General features: G+C 34.3%; 1 protein-coding gene across 1 annotated transcript in view; it reads left to right on the top strand.

Moving 5' to 3' along the window:
- Positions 1-27,985, top strand: part of LOC111043413 (pyrokinin-1 receptor) — a 274,760-nt gene that overhangs the window by 108,269 nt on the left and 138,506 nt on the right. The window contains exon 2 of the mRNA XM_039436843.1: positions 2,167-2,798. The gene's annotated coding sequence lies outside the window, so the exon portion shown is untranslated. The remainder of the gene's footprint in view (positions 1-2,166; positions 2,799-27,985) is intronic.

The raw sequence follows: 27,985 nt of genomic DNA, 5'->3' as shown, positions 1-27,985 counted from the left end.
ATTTCAGACCTCCCCTCCTCTCTTAGTAGGCTTAACCTATTTTGCTGAGAAAACTTTTCGCGAAAGATGGAAAAGTTCAGTGAAAGCTTCTCATGCCCAAGACCGTGTATTCCAATTTCAGTTTATTGGAGTCATGATTTCCAAAGTTGGAAATCTTCGATTAACTTATTTCGAAAAGTTGTATGAGTGTGTTATTTCACTTGAATGAACCCAATCGGCGGAACAGCTCAACAATATTTCGTGATTGAAAATTAAACTCTATGACATTTGAATATTGATAGTTTACATTAGAATGGCTGATTCTTCAGCCGTGATAATTCCATTCCACATTATAGCCTCATGACGACTGGGAATTCCTTCCTAAAATCAGATTCAATTCAATCCAATATTATTCCACCTTTTAACTCATTCTTTTCTTAGAATGTTCTCCTTGAAGGCTTATCCGTGAGCCTATCTAGAGGAAACTTTCCCCCTAAAACATATATTAAATCAACATCATAATTTTTACCTCAAGGATTAGGTTTATCAATTATCTTGTTCCAGTACCCATCTCTTTCTCGACCTTCTCACATCCATTTTTCCAGTAGGTCTATAAATTTTTAATTTTGATTGGTATTCTTCCAGTTGGAATTCTATGCAAATTACTGTATCGGTTGCATCTATTTTGTAGTTTTCTTCAAGTGTATCGGGAGCAACCGATACAACCTGTCATATCTGATTCTGTCATTCAAAGTACAGTTGAATACACTCCTTGCAGAACTCATTTCTGCATTTTAAATTTCACTATCTTTTTCCGTGTGTGAATCCAATTCCCACTTCACTACCACGTAGGAGAGCTGGAACAGCAATAGAGGGCTACAATAGAATATTACATTCTCGTTCCTTGTCTTGTTTTATTTTTGAGGTTTCTGTGGATGGTGCTACTCATTCTCTGGAATTTTGATATTTTATTGTACACGTCAAAATCTGTCTAGTATGTTGGGTCATTATCGGGGTATTTTTAACTTGTTCTACTATCTTTCCTTTTCAATTCAATTCAAATATTTTTATTCAACAAATGTACAGATAGATTGAATAACGTCATACATAATAAAATAACAAAACACACAAAACAGTCAATGACAAATTCATCACAATCAAATATGTAAAAATTCTTCAAATGAATATAAGGACAATCCTATCAGATATTTCTTCAGCTTGGCTCTAAAGATTGTCAACTCCTCTATGGATTTTAAATTTCGGGGCAGCATGTTAAAATATTTCTCTCCCATGAAAGCTGTCTTCATTTTGAATAAATCTAAATTATGTCTCTGTACTATTCTTCCGGATCTAGTATTATATCTATATGAAATACTACTTCTCTTTTCTAAATCAGTGATTCTTTCAATTATATACTCTCCCCTTTCAATTACATCCTTGTTCTGAATAGATGTGTTCCTCTAATTAAATTGCATTGATTCGGTTTTAAATACTGATATGCTGGAATTACTATTTTTAGCAACCCGGAAATCAGATTATCTTTGTGAAAGGCTCTTGGAATCGTCAACAGTATGAATTCAAAACCTTAAACAGTGAAAAAATCGCAGACAATGAATAAAAACTACAATATCAAGAACATTCAATGTTATGAATTATGAAATTATTCGAAAAATAAATCATTACTAATGAATATATGAAATTCATAAACATTATGAGAAAGTCTCTGAATGCAAATGAAACGATCATCAAATCTTTTATTAATGAATTGAAACCAGAAATTGCAGTTTGACCAATTTTTATCATCCTCCACAAATTCTACTGAAACATTTCATTAGAACTATTTCAAAGAAACCGTGTGCATCCACTATCATGATGTTCTTAATTTATTTTATGCTCAAGATGTATTTCACAGTGAGATATTATGGCGATGTATTTCAATTATGAAAGTTTGATTCTTCATTCTTAAATTTATTCTTGATCAGCTTTTCCTGTTTTCTTAGTTTTCCTCTTTTTGATTGATTTTTTTACCTGTGGGACTCTATGAAATCTCATTCTTATGAAACTTTTTCATCCCTTTCTCAACCAACTGGAAAAATGTAATCTTAAAGTTGATGCGGAAAATTGAGCTAGTTGATGGTTATAAAGCAATTAAACTAATCAGATCTACAGCGTCTGTTTCTTTTCCAGATTAGTCGGGCTTAGCAAGCAAGCGATTTCAGAGAAGAAATCCTTTCCAGGGAATCAATTGGGAATTGGAAGATCAAACCAACTGAGAGGCAGCAAGCAGCAAGCAGCAGCAGCATCGTGTCTCTCCCACAGGGGTCATGCGCAATCTGGCTCCATTCTCACTCCCTCACTGCCTCGTTTTCGCCGAAAAGCTCCAGACGATGTAGCGCACTCCGCGCTTCAGTCAACAGTGGTCAGCGCTTGAGCACGGTTCAACAAAACAGCAGACATCTCTCTGTTGAATAACAACAATATTAAAGTGTTCACAAAATAACGATTGAAAAATTAATTCCCATATAAGTATAACTTGACTCTTGAATTAATCAATTTCATGTGAGAAAGATTTAAACCTTATCAGAGTGTTTCCTAGATGTAATCTATTTCTTACACCCATGAGAATATTTGAACATTGAAACTGAATGAACTATTTAATTTTGATGGGAGAATCTCTGTAATTTTCCCACAACTCTCGATGTTAAAAATATAAGAGGAATGAAGTCAATGAGTAGTTATGGAGGATGAAGACACCTTATCAGCTATAGTGTACCCACAGTAGCTCATCTTACTTGATACCTCCAGACAACAATTCGATTGTAAGTAATAATATAATCAATGTTAGAATATAAGATTCCTGCCTGCTGATGAGATTATTCAACGAGTTATTTGAGAACTCTCATCGTGTTTTCATTCATCAACATTAAATGGGTATTTTTTCTCAATAAATTTCATTGCTACCTAGACAAATGAAACTTCATGCGGCTCTATCACGCAGTATAATATTAAGATAAACTGCTGTTCGATTATAACATCATTCTGATTGACTCTACTCCATAGATATATATAAAAACTGATCCCTCACAGCAATGGAACATTTGAACGTATGGAAAATAAGTACTTACTATTCATTGGAAAACCAATGGGGCCTTATTGGAATCGAATCTCTCTTCTCGCCCATCGCTTTTCCGATGCAATCAAATCAAGAGTAATAGGATATTGTGATTATGAATTCTATACCATGTCCCAGGATCTATTTTCACTATTTTCTTTCCACTCCGAAATCCAAATACGTCAAATATACTCAATAGAGAAAGTTACATGAAGATTAAGGTTGAAAACTACTCAGTTTGTACCAACTTAATGGATCGTCTTGAGTATATTATTTGAAACTAATTATTTTTGTTAAATTAAAAATGATTCTCTAAACTTTCAAGCGGCTTTCACACCACTATATTGAACTATTGGCATTGACATGGTGATTTGAATTTCAATTGGAAATTAGTGTAAGCCGATGAGATTATGAAGTGTATCGAATAAACAATTGCATCACTAAAACTATAGACAAAGCTTTCTAAATATTGTACCAGTATCAAACAGAAGCAAAGAATTCTCTCTATGTGACCTCCAAGAAAACTTCAGAAGTCCCTTGTGGTTTGTCTGCTCTTGACCAATCTAGTCCAAGATACAATTTATTTTTCCCTCACATTTTCAATTCCAGTGATGCATTTTATTGGATGTTGCGTGATCTCTGGATGTGATGTCCACGTATTTGATGATTCTTTTTTCTTGAGATTATAAATAGTTATTTGTGCAACTAGTGCGTAAAGTGACAGTTTGCTGCATCGAAAGAAACGTCTTCGGCTCGGGCGTAATGGTTTCTTGAGTGCAGCAAACGAACTTTGCGCACGTATTTCACATTAAATTTTTCCTACAGTTACCATTGAATATGAAAAGTGGGTAATTATGGGTAAAATTGCCTGAATAATGTAGTAGTGTTTGAATGGCGAGGCGGCTGTGTGGTGTGTGCTGTGGTGGCACTGTGCTGTCGTTGTCCTTGGTTATAATATCTACTTAATAATTAGCGCGTTGTGCTTCGTTGCACCTCTGCTCACTATAGCAGCCCACTCACTGTTACCAACTTAATTTTGATTTTGCTGCACTGGTCCTCCATATAACCTACTAACTATTTTGCGTTGTCATGCTGCAAATCTGGAGTACGCAAAGTACTCACTTTGCGCACTAGTGCGGAAAAGTGATTCTTTGCAGCCTGCAATCAGTGCACAAATGGTCACTTTTCAGGGTATCTGTAGGAAAAGAATATTATTCAAGTACAGCGGAACAATTTGAAGTTGAATAGTTCAAGTTCAAATCATAATCATATCTCTATAAGTTCATAGTTCAAGTTCCACACTAAGCAGTTACGTATCAATAATTGGATGCAGAGAATTGAAGAGAGTTCATGCATTGATTATTCTCATATTACTTGTATTTTTCATTGTCATCGCATTTTTAATATTTCTCATATTTTTAAAATGAATGGATAAATGAATAAATGAATGAAATCAATTACAGGACTAATAATTTTCAAAATGCTATTCAATAGATTACAAAAGTTTACAATGAAAATAGTAAAAATTACAAACAATGAATCTTAAAAATAGTAAAGTATGATTGGCATTACTTGAGAATCTGAATAATTCTGTGATTATTCATTTTCCAGTGAGTCTTGAGCCAAACAAGTACAATTTTTGATCTCAACTTGAATTTTTGATCTACTTTTTCTTCTTGATCAATTCAATTCATTTGTCATTTTATAGGAATGATACAAACAACTTTTTTCTTCAGTGCATCCTCAAGAATATGAATAGGCCTAATGCTAGGAATGAGATAAAATTTAAATACATAAGTCATCGAATTTCCAATAAATTATTTTTAATGCATTTCTAGCATGCACAATTAGTCTGTTCACTAGTAATGAGTTGATTTTTTTTGAAAATGAATATATTCAGTAGTATTACACACATACATTTTTTTCAAATAATGAATAATTCATACAGGGTGATTCATAATTATGGTGAAATATTTCAATACGTGATAGTAGAGGTAAAAATAAGAAAAAAAAATCATATAAACATATATCCATAAACGCTTCATTAGCGAGCTATACAGGGTTGAGGATTTAGCCCGGAATTCAGTTCCTCTGGTGAAATATACCGATGCTGAATTGTTTGGGGACTAGTTTTTGAAAAACTTATGCTGGATTCATATGGAAAAATATCTGAAAAATTGAATAAAACTAGTCTGAAAGCTGTAGTGAGAGTAGTTTTGGAGAAAAAAAGTTGAAATATGCAAAAAATCTAAGTAGAAGAACATAGACTTTACGTTTGATGCCCAAAAACTCTCTTTAATGACCAGTAAACAAATAATTTTTCGCACTAAAAATTGTAAAGAATTTAATTCTGAAAAGAATTATGTAAGCTGTGTTAACTAAATTTAAATAAAAGTTGAATAAAATGTATTCTTATGTAGTACATTACACCACAAAAATTTGCTGTTTCATGAGGAGAGAACTGATAACTCATAAGTTGTAGCTGATTGCAAATAAAATATTCGTTTTTTTTATGAAAAGTTTTTTTCATATGAAAGTAGTATATCTAAATAACATTAAACTTATACCAAAAGACTAGTTGATTATGCCATTAAGCCTGGGAGGAAGCTCAAACAGAAGTAGATGGTTTCCTATGATTCCTGCCCAAATGTTTACTGAAAACTGATGTTGTGGAAGATTAGGATTGATGGCATGAGGATTCTCAGCTGCCCAAATATGTTGGTTGTGGATGTTAACGATAGCTGTTCTTGTAGAGTGTGCCTCGTCAGTAAATAAAACGGTTGTTAAAAAGTTTGGGTAAACAAGTTTTATTAAAAAACCATTGGCAAAATCCATGTTTCATTTGCAATCAGCTACAACCTATGAGTTATTAGTTCTCTCCTCACAAAACAGCAAATTTTTGTGGTGTAATGCACTACATAAGAATACATTTTATTCAACTTTTATTTGAATTTAGTTCACACAGCTTACATAATTCTTTTCATAATTAAATTCTCTACTAATTTTATTGCGAAAAATTATTTGTTTACTGGTCATTAAAGAAAGTTATTGGGCATCAAATGTAGAAGTCTATGTTTTTCTACTTAGATTTTTTGCATATTCCAACTTTTTTCTCAAAAACTTCTCACACTACAGCTTCCAGACTAGTTTTATTCAATTTTTCAGATATTTTTCCATATGAATCCAGCATAATTTTTTCAAAAACTAGTCCCCAAACAATTCAGCATCGGTATATTTCACCAGAGGAACTGAATTCCGGGCTAAATCTTCCACCCTGTATAGCTCGCTAATGAAGCGTTTATGGATATATGTTTATATGAACTTTTTTTCTTATTTTTACCTCTACTATCACGTATTAAAATATTTTACCATAGTTATGAATCATCCTGTATATGATATGCTCTTTCATTTTGTAACATTATAAGCTTACTACGGAACTTTCTCGTTCATTCTCTTCATCCTAAACCACACATGAGCATGTAAACAGGTTATGGATTTTGTCGTTATACAGAGTGTTTCAAAAGTAGTGTCAAACATGTTAGGGGTATTGTTCCTGGATGATAGGAGACTACAAATGTCGTATTTGAAGTGTCCAAAACTCACCGGTTATAGGGTGCCATTTTGTTTTTTGTTTTTTCCCTTAGGAATTTTTATCACAATAACGGAATGGATATTTATGCTATAAATACTCCACTTTAAAAAATAAAATAAAAAATGTTCGATATAAATTTTCAAAACGGCGGCCATTTTCAATTTTTGATTGCAAATTTCACGAAAACCGTTCACTCTACAGAAAATGTACAAGAGACAAAAAGTTAGCAAATATTATCAAGATTTCAAGGATACCTTATTCATCAACATTCATCTAAGAATAACAGAGAAATTGATTATTTTCGTACTGCATGCATGTACAAGACAAACAAGATCATCTTGAAAACATTGTAAAATCAGCTGTATGCTCATATGGAGCCACACCGAGTTTCAAAGCTTCATCTTAAATACAATTGGAATTGAAAATTTTATATTGATGTTTTAATGGTGAAAAGTGGTCATGCATGCAGTACGAAAATAATTAATTTCTCTGTTATTTTTCTACCAATCCTAATAAATAGAGTATCTTGCAAATCTTGATAAAATTTGCTAATTTTTTGTCTTTTGTAAATTTTCTGTAAAGTAAACGATTTTCGTGAAATTTGCCATCAAAGATTTTAAATGGCCGCTATTTTGAAAATTTACATTGAACATTTTTTATTTTATTTTTTAAAGTTGAGTCTTCAAAGCATGAATATTCATTCCAAATTCCAGATTAATAAACGATTTCGTTCTCGAGATAGAATTTCTCAAGTGAGAAAACAAAATGGCAGCTATAAGGATAACTGAGTTTTAGACACTTCAAATACGACATTTGTAGTCTCCTATCATACAGGAACAACACCCTAAAATGTTCGACACTACTTCTGAAACACTCTGTATATCATATTTTTTTCAAACAAAATTGGAAATTGAAGCGGATTTTATTTACTTCTAATTAGAATTCCATTTACATTGGAAAGTTTTAGAGTAGATTATTTTATCACACGATAGAAAAGCTATTTTGGAAAAAATGTTGGATTTCACCCAGTCATCGAATAGAATAATATTATGAATTTTATTTGTAAATAAATAAATAGATGTTTATTTCCCAAAAACCTACAACTACTACATCAATTACAGAAAATATTAGATAGTTCACAATTACATACAATAGTTGATTAAATTTCTTAAATTTGCCTTCTACATGTTTAGTGCTTTCTGTGTGGAAATTGACCTACTCTGCTATGGCGTACCATCTTCTAGAGTAGGTTTTGTATTTATTCTTAATATTCGTTAACAGATTTCTGGGTATTCTATTGGAGAGAATACTGCAATTGTGATCGATTTTCCTTCTGCTCACTGGAAGTGTGGATAATCTGATTATTAATAATTCATTTCTAGTGGTCGAGTGCAGTAACTGAGTGCATGGGGTTGTAGTCAATAATTATAAACATATATTGACTTCCTCCACGAAAGGGAGTATATTATAATTCCAGATGGTACATAGCATTATTGTGTTCATTTCAGTATTTTAAAATGGAGGCAAACCATACATGAACATAAAAGCCCTTACTGTTACAATTTTTGTATCGATTTGCAGGACAAGAAAATGAATAGTGTAGAATGATATGCAATGCTAATCATCGATTCATTGAGAATCTATTTGGGAGCAATGCCAGGAATAAATGTAAAGTGAGTAGTCGTGTATACACCCTGTAATGATCAGATTCAAAGCTCTGCTTACAAAATCCAGCCGGAAGGTGCCAGCGAGCAATTTCGTTTAGCACTGATAAAATGTAACGAGCCTGCTCTTTTCAGTCAGATAATTCACTAAGGAAAGAATGAACTGAATAGGAAGAGCTCTCTCTCACTCGACATAATCGGATTTATATATATGTATACTGAATCCATTCTATATCTATTTTCACATACTACACCTACACAAGTTTTCTCTCTTTCAGATCTGTACGTACTTTACTCCTACGATCTCTCAGAAAGTTCCCGAGTCCATCCTCTTTCTCACACTATTTACTTGAAACTGCAGTACCTGGAAGGTCATGTTCAAGACAGAACATGATACCAACTTTGTCCCTTGCGGATTAGAACAATTAGAATTAATGATATAATTATTGTTGGAAATGGGTTGTGTGATAAGACCAGCATCCAGCTTTAAACCTCATGAAAATCTGGTTGGGAAAAGGGAGGGACATGACAGAGTAGCATCAACTTGGTGTGAGCAATCTTGCAAATTTCTGCATCTAGCTGAAATTGAGCTGACAAGACAAGTAGAATAGAGGAAGACTGACTGAATTGAGTTTGGTATGAAAGTTTTGGAATGATGATGGATTGCAGAATGTAAATAGCATTTGAAATGTGGGTAGTCTGTTTTCAAAACAGACTAGACGAATGTTGCTGGAAAGGTGTTTCAAGTCATGACTACATATTTGATTACAACATCCAACAATATTCATATTTTATAACATACTTGATTACAACTTCCAATGATAATATGAGTCAAACAAGTAGCATGAAGATAATTATTATTTGTTATGGATGGACAATCTATGTTTGATTGATCAATATAAAGCCATGTCCACAATTATTCGACAAACATGTTTTCTGGAACAGTTTGGGCAAACTTTATTGGTTGAGTTCAAAGCCACTGATCGGTGAGTGAACGTGGCTCTGAACGAAGTACTGTTTAGTCGTTGAACGATGCACAGACTCACATGCAGCGCTAGTTTATTTAGAATTGAAATCGGCCATTGAGGAGACAGCCTGGAAGATTATTACATATACTAAAGATCTTCAAGATTTTTGTGATCTATAATATTACGAAAATATATATATATATTATATTATATTATATCTCGCGCTAAAATACCTCAATGAAACCTTTAATTTCAAGTAAGAGCTAGCATTGGGAAGGCATAGGCATTGTGCGTTTATACCTCTTCAAAATCTTTGGTCTAACTGATAAGAAAAAAAGGTCATATCCGGTTCGTTCACTGATCAGTTAATCGTGCTTTCCACCGATGGAAAAGAACGTGAATAGAGTAGCTGAACGTAAACAGACATGGCTGAATACGAGGTTGTTTACAAATAATGGACTCCATTATAATGTATTTGGGAGCAGAGAAATGCATGATTACATAAATTCAATAACATTTAAAATATTTTACAAAGCATTTAAAACAACTCCAATCACCTGATGGTTTTCCATTTTAATTGATTACAATGGAATAGGTTAAGTTCTAGTTTTGTTTACAAAATATGATCAACAGGGGAAACATCTGTCAGTCATGACTCATGAGCATCCGTTCAGCCAAGAATACACACACAAAATGAAAGGTATCAATCTAACCAAGATTTGAGTGCACCAAGACCACGACACATGATTGCATCATCTTGTTAGTAATTAAAACTACTGCTGTATTACAATGCTACACTTTCTTTCAAGATGGCGGATTATCGCGTCAAGATACTAGCCGACTTTCCATTCTGTGGTTCATCTGTGATCAGGTTTTTTACTCAACGTAAAAAAAACCGATGGAATTGATCAGTGGCTTTGAACTCAACCAATATGTTTGACAAACCATGTTTGCCCGTGGGCCAGAGTGGGCGCGCCACCAAACAAAATATTGTAAGTGGGGAGAAACATAATAATATAAGTGGGGAGAACAGGTTTTATGTTTTACAGCTGTCAGCACTGAAAATGTTTAGAAAAGACAGTAACTTTTGTTTGACAAACAATGATTGTCCAAACTTTTTAGAAAATGTTTGTCCTTGAGCTCCTCAACAAACATGTTTGCCGAACACGGCTTAATGTTGTCATGATTTTAAGCAAGGTATTGAGAAATTCATTCATGGGTAGTACCATAGCCACCTCTAATACAAGGCCGCGGCCTTGCAACGTATTAGCATATTGCAACGTCGCAGTGTAGGCCTAGAATCTAATACATAATTGGTGAAAAAGATTTTAAAAAATACCAGCTGATCTTTTTCACCAATTATGTATTAGATTCTAGGCCTACACTGCGACGTTGCAATATGCTAATACGTTGCAAGGCCGCGGCCTTGTATTAGAGGTGGCTATGGTACTACCCATGAATGAATTTCTCAATACCTTGCTTAAAATCATGACAACATTAAGCCGTGTTCGGCAAACATGTTTGTTGAGGAGCTCAAGGACAAACATTTTCTAAAAAGTTTGGACAATCATTGTTTGTCAAACAAAAGTTACTGTCTTTTCTAAACATTTTCAGTGCTGACAGCTGTAAAACATAAAACCTGTTCTCCCCACTTATATTATTATGTTTCTCCCCACTTACAATATTTTGTTTGGTGGAGCGTCTACGCTGGCCCACGGGCAAACATGGTTTGTCAAACATATTGGTTGAGTTCAAAGCCACTGATCAATTCCATCGGTTTTTTTCACGTTCAGTAAAAAACCTGATCACAGATGAACCATGTTGCAATATCGTAGGCCGCAGCCTTGTATTGGAGGTGGCTATGGTAGTAATTTTTGTAATGATGTATCTATTTATGAAACCAAGTCTGAAACCTGATAATGAAATTGTGATTGAATAATTGACTAGGACCAAGCATAATATCTTTTGAATAATGAGTATGGTCCGGACACATCCAAAACTGTAGGTCCATTCATTTCACATTATCATCCGCCTCGTTTACTACGCACAAACTTAGAGCTCATGTGGGCATCACCCTCAGCGAAAAAAAAATAGTTGAAATTTGGAAACTTCTCAAATACATCCTTTTAGAAAATCAGCCTCCTCAGATAGCCAGACCAATCGTTCTCAGTAATTTCAGAACGCTCTGACTAATCATTATATTTTCTATATGGAATTATATTATTAACTTTTTTATCATAAGAAAAATGAAATGTGCAGTCAAGTTTGTATTACAATTCTCAAAACCCATATAGGATAGTATTCTGTTCTGATATTACGATTCTTAAATAGTTTGGATGCATTTATATAAAGAAAAGAAGAGGAAGTCAAAGTTGGATGAGCACCAAAGAAGGATTCGGAATTTGAATCTATTAAAGTACAGTAATGAATCAAGAGGCAGTATATTGGACTGAATTTTTCAAGGAAGAGATGCAGCCTACACTGGATAAGGACTCACACAATTGATCGGGGCCGTTTATTGGACAGGTGGAATCCAACCAATCAGCGACGAGGTGACACGGAAGCCCTCAAGCACGATCATGACAGTTACTGACTCGTTTTCATCCCACCTTTTTCTACTCCCAATAAAAGTGGAAAATGTCAAGTTTGGCAAGTTTCCCGTGACTTTCCGTCACAAAAAAGTCCGTCACACTTCAAATGCTCAAGAGCATCATTAAAGCAATGGCGCGTGATCCTTTTTCAAGTTGAATCTCAAGCCTGGTTCAATGTACAGCCCCAGATCTTGCCTGTCATATCACAGCTTCCATTTCTGTCTTAGAGAAAATCAACAAAATGGCTAATACTTCTAGTATGTTATTATTGTAGGAAGTATTATTCTATTTTCGCTTTAATAATCATTTTATCTAGACAAGAGAAAGAGCATTTCTTGTTCGCTGACAACAAGTTTGTTGACAACAAGCTATTATTCATTAGTGCAGATAATTGATTTATCTTTCACTGGGAAAAAGAGTACACAAGGAGAATCCTACTTTTACATGGAGACAAAATCCAAGAATAACCAAGTCTTCAGCTAACCGGGAATATTACACTCTGTTGGTGTAAGATCTTCCCAATCGAGAGAATCTTATTGAGCGAGCGTTAGCGAGTTCTCACTTTTGACTTACTAGAGGCCAAAGTCGTTTTCTATTTGTATGTTCTACAATTACTTTAGAAAGAATTGATCAATCAGTTTCAAATTTTGAACACATATTCATCAAACCTTCCAACAGGTCAAGTTCGTTGGACTACAAAATTGACTCACTCCTTCGTCCTTTTTCAAGATATAAAAATAACATTCAAGGAGCATAGAACAAAATTTGTTTTGATTCTATTATTCAGTCAGCTGGAATTGATTGCATGCTATTTCTTCAATTTCTCCATTCATTTAAAAAAGCTGATGCTATTTGAGAGATACCACACAGACTGTCCGACAGATAGACTTAATGCGCCGAAACATGATTACAGCTGAATAATACACAATCAATTTATAAGTTCTGTATTAACTTGCTTCCGTCAACGTCTGACTGCCTGTCTGTAACATACACATAATTAATACTACTTGTGATAGCAGTTGCTACAATTTTTTTTTGTTTAGTGTTAAATTTGTGAATAGAAGCCACTATTAGTGTTCACTACACATGATTATTCAATGTAGGTACTCATTCATTTTATTTTTGTATCATATATTAGTAGGCCTATGTTTAAATGTTGAGATCAATGAAACTGTTTGAGATATCGATGTGTGGATTTTGCTATCAATTTTATTATTCTTTGAAATTCTGTATAGAGATCATGTATCACATGACCACCTTACCATTTGAGAAAATGAAGTTGGATTCAAAATGAAGCTGGATTCGAAATGAAGTTTGAACCATATGACGGAACCAAGATAGCAGAAAAAAGTTTTAAATTGACAGAAAGATTTTTTTCAATTTGAATAGGATCACCTATGGAACCTACTACTGTAATATCATACTTGTAAAAGATATATTAAGCTGTTTCCATAACAATGCTCACCAACTGTATAATTGGATGTTACAGATCTCAGAGATCAATACAACAGTTCATGAGCGAGTTCTTCAATCCAGGGGGTCTCTAGTTATTCTTTCAAAATGCACTGTGAATGCCTCTCTTTGTCTAGAGTAAGATATTCCTCTATAGCTCCTGTAGAGCCTCCAACAACTTTAACAACATGTGAAGTATTGAGTAATAATATTCAGTGGTATGTATTATTATAAAGTTATTTTATAGAGAGCAGTGAGCTACCCCAGTGTTTCTGGTGGAGGAGCATTTTTCTCATGTGATCCATCTCTGCATTCAATTGAGTAAACATAATTATCAATGATGTGATTAAAATACGAATCAAAAGTATGAAATTCACTTGAAGTCAATCATTGGGCCCAATAATTCACACTGAAGTGACGTGGCACTGACTTTTTGCCACTACGCCACCCCAATGTAAACATAATATGGTCCAAGGCAAACTACATTGGCGTATCGCGACGCCACAACAAGGCAACTACATGTTTATCCTTTTAATGTCCTTCAGCGAGTTATCCCAGGGTTGAGACCTAGTGCAATCGAATTTTCATATCATAAACCTACTTTGTTCCAAATTTCGTAGGAATCGTTAGAACCGTTTACATTCAGATATACACATAAACATCTAAACATATAAACAGAAATTGCTCGTTTAATAGTATAGGATTCCCTGGCTTTAACTATTAACGCTGACTTTTATGAGTTTCTTGTAATAGCCCAGTCAACAAAGTGTTATAGAGGGATAAGTTTCGAAGACAATTTTCGACCCCACGGTTCTGTTTAGGGTAGTGAGGAAGTAAACATATCAAAAGTCTTCACCCCTACCACCTGTGCTATTGGGGTGGGGGTGGTTCAAAGGTACCATTTTTTGGTTCCTCGCATATAACTCGAAAATTATGCATTCTACAGACATGACTATTCTATAAAAAATTAAAGCTTACATAATTTCCTACAATATTGATCTAACAACTTTTTCTATATCTCTTCCACTTTTCGAGATATCCGCTTCTTAGATGTTACATTTTTGAAAAAACACATTTTCCTTCAATTTTTTGCTATTTTCTCTCTTATAACTTTTTGAATATCGATGCGAAAAAAATGAATGCTCACAGTAGATTTGTAGAGTTTTGTTTTCTTCTCAATTTGATGCATTATTTCACTACTTATTGTTTTCCTTCTATTGTTATAGCAGATTCAATGTGGGGAGTGAATTTTTAATTTTGTAACAATTGATCCCTTGATAATGAAATTCGAGTCTGGAACATCTGGTACACAATTTTTGACTTTGAAGATTAATGAAGACTAGTTGGGAGGTAAACATAGCTAAAATACGCATCTCTGGCCCGTTTATTGAAGGTGTGGAACAGCTAAGTTGACACTTGTTGCAGAGTTGAAAAATTCACCCCCCACATTGAATCTGCTATAACAATAGAAGGAAAACAATAAGTAGTAAAATAATACATCAAATTGAGGAGAAAAAAAGCTCTACAAATCTACTGTGAGCATTCATTTTTACGATGCATTGTTGGAGAGTTGTAGGCCCTGAAACATAAAAAAATAGGATTAAAAGCAGTTATTTTAACATTTTTACACTTTTAAGAGCGTATATCTCGAAAACTGTTGAAGATATCATAAATCACCACAAAACAAATATTGTAGAAAATTTATCAAGCTTCATTTCTGAATAGTGTTAGTCATGTCGGTTGAACCCATTTTTCTCAAGATATGAGCGTGTAAGCAAAACATTGAAAATTGCAACTGTTAAACCACCCTCATCCCTTTAGCACAAGAGGTAGGGTTGGGGACTTTTTATAGATTCACCAAATAACTGGTCTCAACAGAGCTGCAAAGTCAAAAATTGAATTCGAAACATTCTCTCCAAATTCTTTCAATTCAATTGATCTATTTTTGCATAACTGAAGATATCACACTCAACACTGAAGCTGCTGCAACAGTCGTGGGGATGCACATAAACTTTTAAAATTATACATCAAATTAAAGATAATTTGATGCTCTATAAGCTCATGATCAGCATGGATTTTTCCCATCGATATTCGAAAAGTTGTAAGAGTAGAAATAGCAAAAAATTGAAGGAATATGTGTTTTTTCAAAAATGTCACATCTTATAAAGTGGGTATCTCGAGAAGTGAAAGAGATGTAGGAAAAGTTGTGAAATTAATATTGTAGGAACTTATGTGAGCTTTAATTTCTTATAGAATAGTCATGTCTGTAAAATGCATATTTTTCGAGTTATATGCGAGAAACCAAAAAATGGTACCTTTGAACCACCCCCACCCCCTTAGCACAGTCGGTAGGGGTGGAGACTTTTGATACGTTTACCTCCTCACTACCCTAAACAGAACTGTGAGGTCAAAAATTGTCTTCCAAACTTTTCCCTCTTTACATTTTTTTGAGCATTCATTGCCTGGACTATAAACATAAATGGTATCACTGTAGTATTGCGACGCCACTTATGTTTGCATTATGATACCATATATTTACAAGAAACTTATAAAAGTCAGCGTTGATAAGTAAATCCAGGGAATCCTATACTATTGAACGAGCAATTTCTTTTCATATGTTTAGATGTTTATATGTTTAGATGTTTAGATGTTTAGATGTTTAGATGTTTAGATGTTTAGATGTTTAGATGTTTAGATGTTTAGATGTTCAGATGTTTAGATGTTTAGATGTTCAGATGTTTAGATGTTTATATGTTATGTGTATATCTGTATGTAAACGGCTCTAACGATTCTTACGAAATTTGGAACAAAGTAGGTTTATGATATAAAAATTTGATTGCACTAGGTCTCAACCCTGAGATAACTCACTGAAGGACATTAAAAGGATAAACACGTCCTTAGAAAAACAGCTGGACATTTTGTTGTCTGTCGATACCGTAATGGAAGTGCGTGAGCGAGTGCATGTGTGGGTGATTCCTCAGCTGATCTCACGAGAATAATAATCCAGCAAGTAAAACATATTTTACTTTCCTTGCCCTATTACCATAGGTAAGGAAAGTATTGCTTTCCGAAAAAAATTAAGGTATCCCAATTTCTAAATTTCTATATTTTTCGAGGTCCCCTGAGTCCAAAAAAGTGGTTTTTGGGTATTGGTCTGTATGTGTGTGTGTGTGTGTGTGTGTGTGTGTGTGTGTGTGTGTGTGTGTGTGTGTGTGTATGTGTATGAATGTATGTGCGTCTGTGTACACGATATCTCATCTCCCAATTAACTGAATGACTTGAAATTTGGAACTTAAGGTCCTTACAATATAAGGATCCGACACGAACAATTTCGATCAAATGCAATTCAAGATGGCGGCTAAAATGGAGAAAATGTTGTCCAAAACAGGGTTTTTCGCGATTTTCTCGAAAACGGCTCCAACGATTTTGATCAAATTTATACCTAAAATAGAAATTGATAAGTTCTATCAACTGTCACAAGTCCCATATCTGTAAAAATTTCAGGAGCTCCGCCCCATTTTTGCAAAGATTGATTTCAGATTCCCAATTATCAGGCTTCCGATACAATTTAAACAAAAAAATTGAGCAAGAAAAGATTGAGCATGGAAATCTCTACAATTGATGTTCAGTAACATTTTCACTTAAAATTGAAAATAAGCTCGAAATTCCAGAAAATGTGATTATCCAATTGCAAACTGTTGGTGACAGACTGTTGATTCTATTAAATGATTCACTATTAAGAGATAGCAGACCTCGTATGTCTCCAGCGTTATTGTCCTGTCACCAGCTGGCTCAGATCTTTGTTTATAAGTTGACTTGAGATGCGCGACAACACTAGCGTCAGGTGATCAATTTTCATAACGGCAAGGAAAGTTGTGTGGCGCACTCCACACCAGATTTTTTGTCTATTTCTCTTTCTTTAAAAAAAAAAACAAGTTTACTCCGGAAAGTCCAAAATAGTAACTAGATGCTGTAAGTGTGGAATTGTACATAATATATTAACAAAATTGTAGCAAACATAGTATATCATTCTGAATCGAATTCATGGTATATCTATCTGTTATAATTGATGATGTGTTTGTTTTTTGAAGTGTGAATGAATTGTTATCTTGATGAGTGATAGTAGCTTAACCTAGATTTTGATTTGGACTGTATTATAAATTTGAAAAGGGACAATTTTGGGTATAAGCCTATTGTGCCTCCTCATATATAACTGAAATATAAATTTCGCACCTTGGGCCGAAAATGAGACTTTTCCGGCTCGAAATCGGTTCTCAAGTCCGAGGCCGTAGGCCGAGGACTAGAAACGATTGAGAGCCGGAAACACATTTTTCCCGTGGTGCGAACGCTATTTTTTGCCACAAAGAAAAATAAAACAACATATGAGAATAATTGTTTATTAGGCACTTCCGATTCCAAAAGCAAAACTGGAAGGGCATAGCTTTAGCAAATCAGAGGTGATCTGAATATCAGGAAATTCTCACAGTATTTTTATTTTTTATTCTGATTTGTCTAAATAACCTTAAAGATTATGTTCAATTATGTTTTAATGTGGGAGGTTGAGTTTATACTTTTTCATTTTTTCAAATGACGATAGATGATATCATTTTAAATGTTTTGATTCTTATTATTCAAGAACACACAAGTTTGATTTTAGATTCCCAATTATCAGGCTTCAGATACAATTTAAACAAAAAATTTCGAGAGGAAAAGATCGAGCATGAGAATCTCTACAATTAATGTTCAGTAATATTTTCACCTAAAATTAAAAATAAGCTTGAAATTCGAGAAAATGTTATTATTTCAATTGCAAACTGTTGGCAACTGTTGATTCTATTAAATCATTCACTATGAAGAGATAGCAGACCTCGTGTGTCTCCAGCGTTATAGTCCTGTCACCAGCTGGCTTAGATCTTTGAATAGTAGACTTGAGATGCGCGTCAGGTGATAAATTTTCATAACGGCAAGGAAAGTTGTGTGAGTGCGCCACACCAGATTTTTACTTTCCTTGCCCTATTACCATAGGTAAGGAAAGTATTGCTTTCCGAAAAAAATTAAGGTACCCCAATTTCTAAATTTCTATACGTTTCAAGGTCCCCTGAGTCCAAAAAACTGGTTTTTGGGTATTGGTCTGTATGTGTGTGTGTGTGTGTGTGTGTGTGTGTGTGTGTGTGTGTGTGTGTGTGTGTGTGTGTGTGTGTATGAGTGTATGTGCGTCTGTGTACACGATATCTCATCTCCCAATTAACGGAATGACTTGAAATTTGGAACTTAAGGTCCTTACAATTTAAGGATCCGACACGAACAATTTCGATCAAATGCAATTCAAGATGGCGGCTAAAATGGCGAAAATGTTGTCAAAAACAGGGTTTTTCGTGATTTTCTCGGAAACGGCTCCAATGATTTTGATCAAATTCATACCTAAAATAGTCATCGATAAGCTCTATCAAGTGCCACAAGTCCCATATCTGTAAAAATTTCAGGAGCTCCGCCCCATCAATGCAGATAGATTCCCAATTATCAGGCTTCAGATACAATTGTAACAAAAAAAATCAAGTGGAGTAGATTGAGCATGCAAATCTCTACAATTAATGTTCAGTAACATTTTCACCTAAAATTGAAAATAAGCTTTAAATTCGAGAAAATGTGATTATTCAATTGCAAATTATTGTTGATTCTATTAAATCATTCACTATGAAGAGATAGCAGACCTCATGTGTGTTTTCAGCGTTATTGCCCTGTCACCAGCTGGCTCAAATCTTCGAATAGTAGACTTGAGATGCGCGGGAACACTAGCGTCAGGTGATAAATTTTCATAACGGCAAGGAAAGTTGTGTGAGTGCGCCACACCAGATTTTTTATCTTGGTACTTCATTCACAATCTAACAACTGGGAGAAAATTTTTAATAAAAATAATATCAAACATTCGGAAACTAAGAATGTCAGAATATTGACATACTATTGCAGAAAACAGAGGTATAGACAAGGTGGGTGAAAAGTCCGAGAACGGCTTAATATCTCATACACAATAGTTATTCGTGCAACTAGTGCGCAAAGTGACAGTTTGCTGCACCGAAAGAAACTTTTACGCCCGAGCCGTAGGCGAGGGCGGAATGGTCTCTTGAGTGCAGCAGAGGAACTTTACGCACGTATTTCACATTAAATTTTTCCTACAGTTACCATTGAATATGAAAAGTGAGTAATTATGGGTAAATTTCGCTGAAATCCATCAAATGTTTTTCTGTGTAACTCTATTATTAATAAAAACCTTAATTTATTATCAAATTGAATAATGTAGTAGTGTTTGAATGAAGGGGCGGCTGTCACTCATGTGGTGGCTGTCCTCGTTGTCCTTAATATTATTATACCGTGCACCACAACACTATACCACAGTCACTGTTACCAACTTCATTTTGATTTTGCTACACTGGTGCTCCATATAACCTACTAACTATTTCGCGTTGCCATGTTGCAAATCTGGAGTGCAGAAAAAAAATTTCCCACACTAGAGCGGAAAAGTGATTCTTTGCGTTCTGTAATCAGTGCAGGAATGGCCACTTTTCAAGGTAACTGTAAGAAAAGGTAATTTGACGGTGGGTGTGATTGGGGATCCTACTCAAATTGAAAATACTACTTTATTATGACTTTTAAAAAATTGTCCGCCATGTTGAATGCAACTCTATTTTTTTAAATGGGAAGGTGGTCATGAGATACATGATTTTGATATAGAATTTCAAGGAAAAATGAATGGTGGAAGCCGCATATCGATATCTCAAACCATTCCAAAGATATTCACATTATTAATCAATACTATTCAAAGCAGAAAAGAGTATGAGAACGTCTTAATATCCCATAAAAAAATGTGATTCCAAGGTGGGTGTGATCGGGAATCCTATCCAAATTGAAAATACTGCTTTACTATGACTTTAAAAATCTGGTCTGCCAACTTGGATCCGCCATATTGAATGCAACTTTATTTTTTTAAATAGGAAGGTTGTCATGCGATACATGATTTCCATACGGAATTTCAAGGAAAAATGAATGGCGAAAACCGCACATCGATATCTCAACTGAAACTGTAAATATATATACATACAGTATATATTATACTGTTGTTACGGCAGATACAAACTCCAGTGCACAAGAAGAAGCCTCCACAGTTCCCACGTACACAAGAGAGAAATCTTCATATGTTTTGTGTGGATAGGAATAAGCTTGGAATGCGTTCAAAAACTATTTCAACGCGTTTCCAGTATTAATGCAGTACTGTACCTGGACTGGACTATGGCATGGTATGGTAAGGTACCATGTCGCTTGAAAGCCCATATTGTGAGCTAACGCTGTACCAACATATCGTAAGTTTTAATGTAGTTGCGTTGTTATTTGAGCATATTTCCACGTGAGCTGGATAGAAAGATGCCTACGTGGTCGCAGGGCTGAATCCTTTTGAGGCTTCCACACCTTCTATAGAAGCCATTCTGGATCTGTTAATAGCTGAGAGCTCAGCCTTGTTACAAGAATTTTAGAACTGAAATTGATGTCGATGAGTCTTTAATTTTTTGTACACTTTTTCATGGGTATTTTACTTTCACTATTGACTTGCTGAAGTTTGGGCTCATGACATCAAAAAGTCGTCACTGGCTTGGAATAAAAAAACTTAATTTTTTCTCTCATGATAGAAAATTTCAAGTTTTTGAACTTCATTGGTTCTCTGTGATTAGGTATCGTCGTAAAATCTTAATGAATGAATTTTTACAAACAAACACAACATTCAAATGTCTTATAATTATGTCAATGAGAAACATATTGGGACAATCGTCGATACAAAAATCCTGTTGAAAATACAGTAGTATGTCACTTATACCGCGATAAGAGTGTCTGATGTGAAAAGCAGATTTGTTCACCAAATTTCTCGAGTTTTCACTCTCACTTTCTTTGCCTGATAAGATATCATCCACCAACTACCACATCCTCAAAAACAGTCTATTAAATTGTTATGATCTCCCATTTTTTAATGATATTGAATGTGAATAATTGTCTGCTTTTTTACTCAACTAATCTTATATATTGAAAAGTCAAATTTACACGTGAAGATTGAGAATTTAATAAAATTGAAATGCTAGTAATAAATTTTCAGTTTTCAATAGATGGAAGAAAGAATCACAAATTACATGTATGTAATGGGAATTATATGTTTTTACTGAATCTCAATAGAATCCTGTTTGCTTTGACTCTACCATTCACTCATTGAAATAGCAGATTGAAACTGAGTAATTCCTTTTTTGTACCATAAATCCTCAACCCTTTTTGTAAAAGTAGAGGAGTTGGCCTCTAAACTATCCCAACTGTCCATATTTCACATAAAGGTTGCACTGGTGCAGCTATTCTTTCCACGACACAAACGTGGATGAAACGATTCATGTAACAGAGAGGGAATTTCCGATATCGGAGTCATGTATCATATTTGAAACTGACGCTTCATTCTGTAAAAGACAGATTTATATAAAAGCATTCCAATTCCATTTTGACGCAGAATAATTACATTTTTCCCTGAATGTAATGATCACTCACTCCAATATAATGGGATTTTTTTATTGTGTCGAATTTCAAAATGTTTCAAAGCTTATTCCATGGAAATCATACTTCGGGGTGTAATTAATGTATCAGCTAATTAGAAGAGTTTATCATCACACATGGACACGTGTGCGAGTTGATGTTTTAATGATGGAAAGTCCTCATCAAGTGCATTTGATAAATAGCTTATAATATTATCCTGAAACGAGATTAGTATTGACTGACAAAATGAAAAGCTCTATTTTATTATCGATGAACGAATGTTTTCCTATGCCATTTCACTCTGTGAAGAATTTCCTGAACCTCTCACTGATTTTGAGAACAATTCAATGAAAGTGAGTTTTAAATGGTAATTAGCCTCACATTCAACTCCACTTCCAATTTGTAATAAGTTTCCAATAAGCGTGGGAAGTGACTGAATAATATGACAGCGACTGGTTGGTTTATCGTGACATTATTAACAGCTTCCACAATTTATCATCCTTTCTGATAAAATTCATGAATATTGCCGATCAGCAATGACCGGCTCATTGCTTTTGTATTACATTACAGTTCATCATGGAACTGTATCAACTAATGATAATTCAGGTGCGATAACAGAATAACTAGAACATAATATTAATAACTCTTTGGATATTTTAATCAAATTAAATCGAATGAAGTTTATTCAATGACACCATTGACAGATTCTCCTCTAATTACCTTCACATTCTAATTTCCTCTATGTCTTATGAAAATGTCATTTGAAACCAGAAAAATATAAAAAACCGAATTATTTATCTGTAAGAAATTATTTTCGTAGCTCAACTCATGAATATAAATGTCTTTGTTCTGTAGAATGAAACTTCTTTACTCTCTGGTGATCTCTATACCGAATAATATATTACACGAAAAAGAACGATAATAACCTCATAATTCAAACTCATCTATCACATCCGTGATCGCTACTCACGTCTCTATATAAATTCTATAATACCAGAATCAATTTTCTATAAAAGTCCTCACTTTTCACTGGATAGCAATAGACAATCACATACCAGTTCTCATTCCAACTTCCAAATACTAACTAAACAAGTCGTTTTCATCTGTAACATCGATTCCCATAAATGCTGTTGAGATTTCAATTAGAAAGTTGTGAAAAAAAGTTCAGAAAGAACCTTTGAAAGTGAAATTAGTTTCATCAAAGTTTTAAATGAACGTAGTTTGTGTTTTTAGTGGGAGGAAATTCCAGCTTTCTGGTGACCCACCAACAGCATCTTCTTTCTACTCTCGAAATACTGTTAAAGATTCATTAGTGCTGCTTCAAATGCACCTGGATGCATGTGACTAGGTACTAGGTAAATAATCAATGCTATTTTAAGTGTACGTATCCAACCATTGAAATCCTACACAGTTTACCAACTTCATTTTGATTTTGCTACACTGGTGCTCCATATAACCTACTAACTATTTCGCGTTGCCATGTTGCAAATCTGGAGTGCAGAAAAAAAATTCCCACACTAGAGCGGAAAATTGATTCTTTGCGTTCTGTAATCAGTGCAGGAATGGCCACTTTTCAAGGTAACTGTAAGAAAAGGTAATTTGACGGTGGGTGTGATTGGGGATCCTACTCAAATTGAAAATACTACTTTATTATGACTTTTAAAAAATTGTCCGCCATGTTGAATGCAACTCTATTTTTTAAATGGGAAGGTGGTCATGAGATACATGATTTCGATAAAGAATTTCAAGGAAAAAGAATGGCGAAAATCGCACATCGATATCTCAAACCATTCCAAAGATATTCACATTATTAATCAACTATTCAAAGCAGAAAAGAGTATGAGAACGTCTTAATATCCCATAAAAAATGTGATTCCAAGGTGGGTGTGATCGGGAATCCTATCCAAATTGAAAATACTGCTTTACTATGACTTTAAAAATCTGGTCTGCCAACTTGGATCCGCCATATTGAATGCAACTTTATTTTTTTAAATAGGAAGGTTGTCATGCGATACATGATTTCCATACGGAATTTCAAGGAAAAATGAATGGCGAAAATCGCACATCGATATCTCAAACTGTTCAGAAGATTTTCGCCATTGATTTTCACTTGAAATGATGTATCGAAATCATGTATCGCATGACTACCTTCCAATTTGAAAAAATAAAGTTGCATTCAACATGGCGGATCCAAGATGGCTGACCATATTATCAAAGTCATAGTAAAGTAGTATTAATCTGAGTAGGATCCTCAATCACACCCGCCATCAAATTACCTTTGTGTATGAGATATTAAGCCGTTCTCGGACTTTTCACCCACTCTGTATTTATGTATACACATAGAAGGGATGCTATAATATGAAACACATGATTCTGATGAACACAACTGATAGAATAGATGACCTAGGGAAGTATTTCCGTTATTGAACTCACGTCAACGTAGATCAGGACTTGGAATAAGAAACAAGAAACAGTATGAGGACCTGTAAGCAGAATGAATGTGAGAGGAAATTTCACACACTATACGTGAAATGTATAAACTGTAAATATATATACATACAGTATACATTATACTGTTGTTACGGCAGATACAACTCCAGTGCACAAGAAGAAGCCTCCACAGTTCCCACGTACACAAGAGAGAAATCTTCATATGTTTTGTGTGGATAGGAATAAGCTTGGAATGCGTTCAAAAACTATTTCAACGCGTTTCCAGTATTAATGCAGTACTGTACCTGGACTGGACTATGGCATGGTATGGTAAGGTACCATGTCGCTTGAAAGCCCATATTGTGAGCTAACGCTGTACCAACATATCGTAAGTTTTAATGTAGTTGCGTTATTTGAGCATATTTCCACGTGAGCTGGATAGAAAGATGCCTACGTGGTCGCAGGGCTGAATCCTTTTAGGCTTCCACACCTTCTATAGAAGCCATTCTGGATCTGTTAATAGCTGAGAGCTCAGCCTTGTTACAAGAATTTTAGAACTGAAATTGATGTCGATGAGTCTTTAATTTTTTGTACACTTTTTCATGGGTATTTTACTTTCACTATTGACTTGCTGAAGTTTGGGCTCATGACATCAAAAAGTCACTGGCTTGGAATAAAAAAACTTAATTTTTTCTCTCATGATAGAAAATTTCAAGTTTTTGAACTTCATTGGTTCTCTGTGATTAGGTATCGTCGTAAAATCTTAATGAATGAATTATTACAGATAATGACTAAAATTTCTAAAATCTTTCATAATATTTTTACGTTCATGACATGAATGTTTACAAATAAAGATCAAGGGTAACTCTGAATCTGTGTACATTAGTTGAAAAACACTATAATAAACACGCATTTCTTTTCATTCCGCTGCATGTAGTCTATGAAATGTGAATTCACCTATACTGGAAGAGTATTTCTTTTTCTGAATCAATGAAGTTGATTGAATTTGATGTTACCGACTCCATTAAGATTTGCCTTTGGGGTGGAACGAAAAAATGACACATGCGTGACTGTCGAATTCGAATATGAATATCTTGATGATATACCTCTAACTTGTATTACCTAGTGCGCAGTTCCTCAAGGAACATTTTCAGAATGGCAGTGTGAGTACTTTGGTAAGTGGGAGACGCTCCAATTCCAATCACATAGGGCTTCACGTGTTGCACTATAGCTGGAGGCAATGCAGCTGTTGCTAACAACACGTGTGCTCAATGGCCAATTTTTTATCGTAAATCGGAGGAGCTGGTCTTGATAGCAGTCTCGGTCACCCTCCTTCCGACTCCGTCACCGTGCCATGAAGGAGCTCATCATTGCGAGTCAGCGTCCCTGCTCATCTCAATCCAATCTTGTATTCACGTGCAACACAGTAATCAAGGTCTGCTGCATCGGCGTTATTTGGTATATTGTACCAAATTAACTCGCATCTCACATTGAGATTCATAACATGGAATCAATCATCATGAATAGAACAATTTATCCATAATATCTTGTTATTTCCATTGAGAGATTTTTATTTTATTCTAATTTTCATTGCACCTTGTTTACATTCACAATATGAATAGAACAATTTATTCATATCATCTTGTTATTTTAATTTCGATTGAGGTAATTTTTGCCTGGTGTTACTGATTATAATAGTCATCTGCACTACAGTGATCAATGAGGTACTCGCCTGAGTCCTGTTTACTGCAAAAAATATCGTTAGCTCATAACAATAGCGTCTCTTATGATATATTCTTTATTTTTACAAACAAACACAACATTCAAATGTCTTATAATTATGTCAATGAGAAACATATTGGGACAATCGTCGATACAAAAATCCTGTTGAAAATACAGTAGTATGTCACTTATACCGCGATAAGAGTGTCTGATGTGAAAAGCAGATTTGTTCACCAAATTCTCGAGTTTTCACTCTCACTTTCTTTGCCTGATAAGATATCATCCACCAACTACCACATCCTCAAAAACAGTCTATTAAATTGTTATGATCTCCCATTTTTTAATGATATTGAATGTGAATAATTGTCTGCTTTCTTACTCAACTAATCTTATATATTGAAAAGTCAAATTTACACGTGAAGATTGAGAATTTAATAAAATTGAAATGCTAGTAATAAATTTTCAGTTTTCAATAGATGGAAGAAAGAATCACAAAATCACATCTATGTAATGGGAATTATATGTTTTTACTGAATCTCAATAGAATCCTGTTTAGCTTTGACTCTACCATTCACTCATTGAAATAGCAGATTGAAACTGAGTAATTCCTTTTTTGTACCATAAATCCTCAACCCTTTTTGTAAAAGTAGAGGAGTTGGCCTCTAAACTATCCCAACTGTCCATATTTCACATAAAGGTTGCACTGGTGCAGCTATTCTTTCCACGACACAAACGTGGATGAAACGATTCATGTAACAGAGAGGGAATTTCCGATATCGGAGTCATGTATCATATTTGAAACTGACGCTTCATTCTGTAAAAGACAGATTTATATAAAAGCATTCCAATTCCATTTTGACGCAGAATAATTACATTTTTCCCTGAATGTAATGATCACTCACTCCAATATAATGGGATTTTTTTATTGTGTCGAATTTCAAAATGTTTTAAAGCTTATTCCATGGAAATCAATAATCATACTTCGGGGTGTAATTAATGTATCAGCTAATTAGAAGAGTTTATCATCACACATGGACACGTGTGCGAGTTGATGTTTTAATGATGGAAAGTCCTCATCAAGTGCATTTGATAAATAGCTTATAATATTATCCTGAAACGAGATTAGTATTGACTGACAAAATGAAAAGCTCTATTTTATCATCGATGAACGAATGTTTTCCTATGCCATTTCACTCTGTGAAGAATTTCCTGAACCTCTCACTGATTTTGAGAACAATTCAATGAAAGTGAGTTTTAAATGGTAATTAGCCTCACATTCAACTCCACTTCCAATTTGTAATAAGTTTCCAATAAGCGTGGGAAGTGACTGAATAATATGACAGCGACTGGTTGGTTTATCGTGACATTATTAACAGCTTCCATAATTTATCATCCTTTCTGATAAAATTCATGAATATTGCCGATCAGCAATGACCGGCTCATTGCTTTTGTATTACATTACAGTTCATCATGGAACTGTATCAACTAATGATAATTCAGGTGCGATAACAGAATAACTAGAACATAATATTAATAACTCTTTGGATATTTTAATCAAATTAAATCGAATGAAGTTTTATTCAATGACACCATTGACAGATTCTCCTCTAATTACCTTCACATTCTAATTTCCTCTATGTCTTATGAAAATGTCATTTTGAAACCAGAAAAATATAAAAAACCGAATTATTTATCTGTAAGAAATTATTTTCGTAGCTCAACTCATGAATATAAATGTCTTTGTTCTGTAGAATGAAACTTCTTTACTCTCTGGTGATCTCTATACCGAATAATATATTACACGAAAAAGAACGATAATAACCTCATAATTCAAACTCATCTATCACATCCGTGATCGCTACTCACGTCTCTATATAAATTCTATAATACTAGAATCAATTTTCTATAAAAGTCCTCAC

This window comes from Nilaparvata lugens, chromosome 1, assembly GCF_014356525.2.
Source record: "Nilaparvata lugens isolate BPH chromosome 1, ASM1435652v1, whole genome shotgun sequence".
Lineage (NCBI taxonomy): Eukaryota > Metazoa > Arthropoda > Insecta > Hemiptera > Delphacidae > Nilaparvata > Nilaparvata lugens.
Note: the sequence above shows the minus strand (reverse complement) of the source record. Positions and strands in the feature narration are given on the sequence as shown.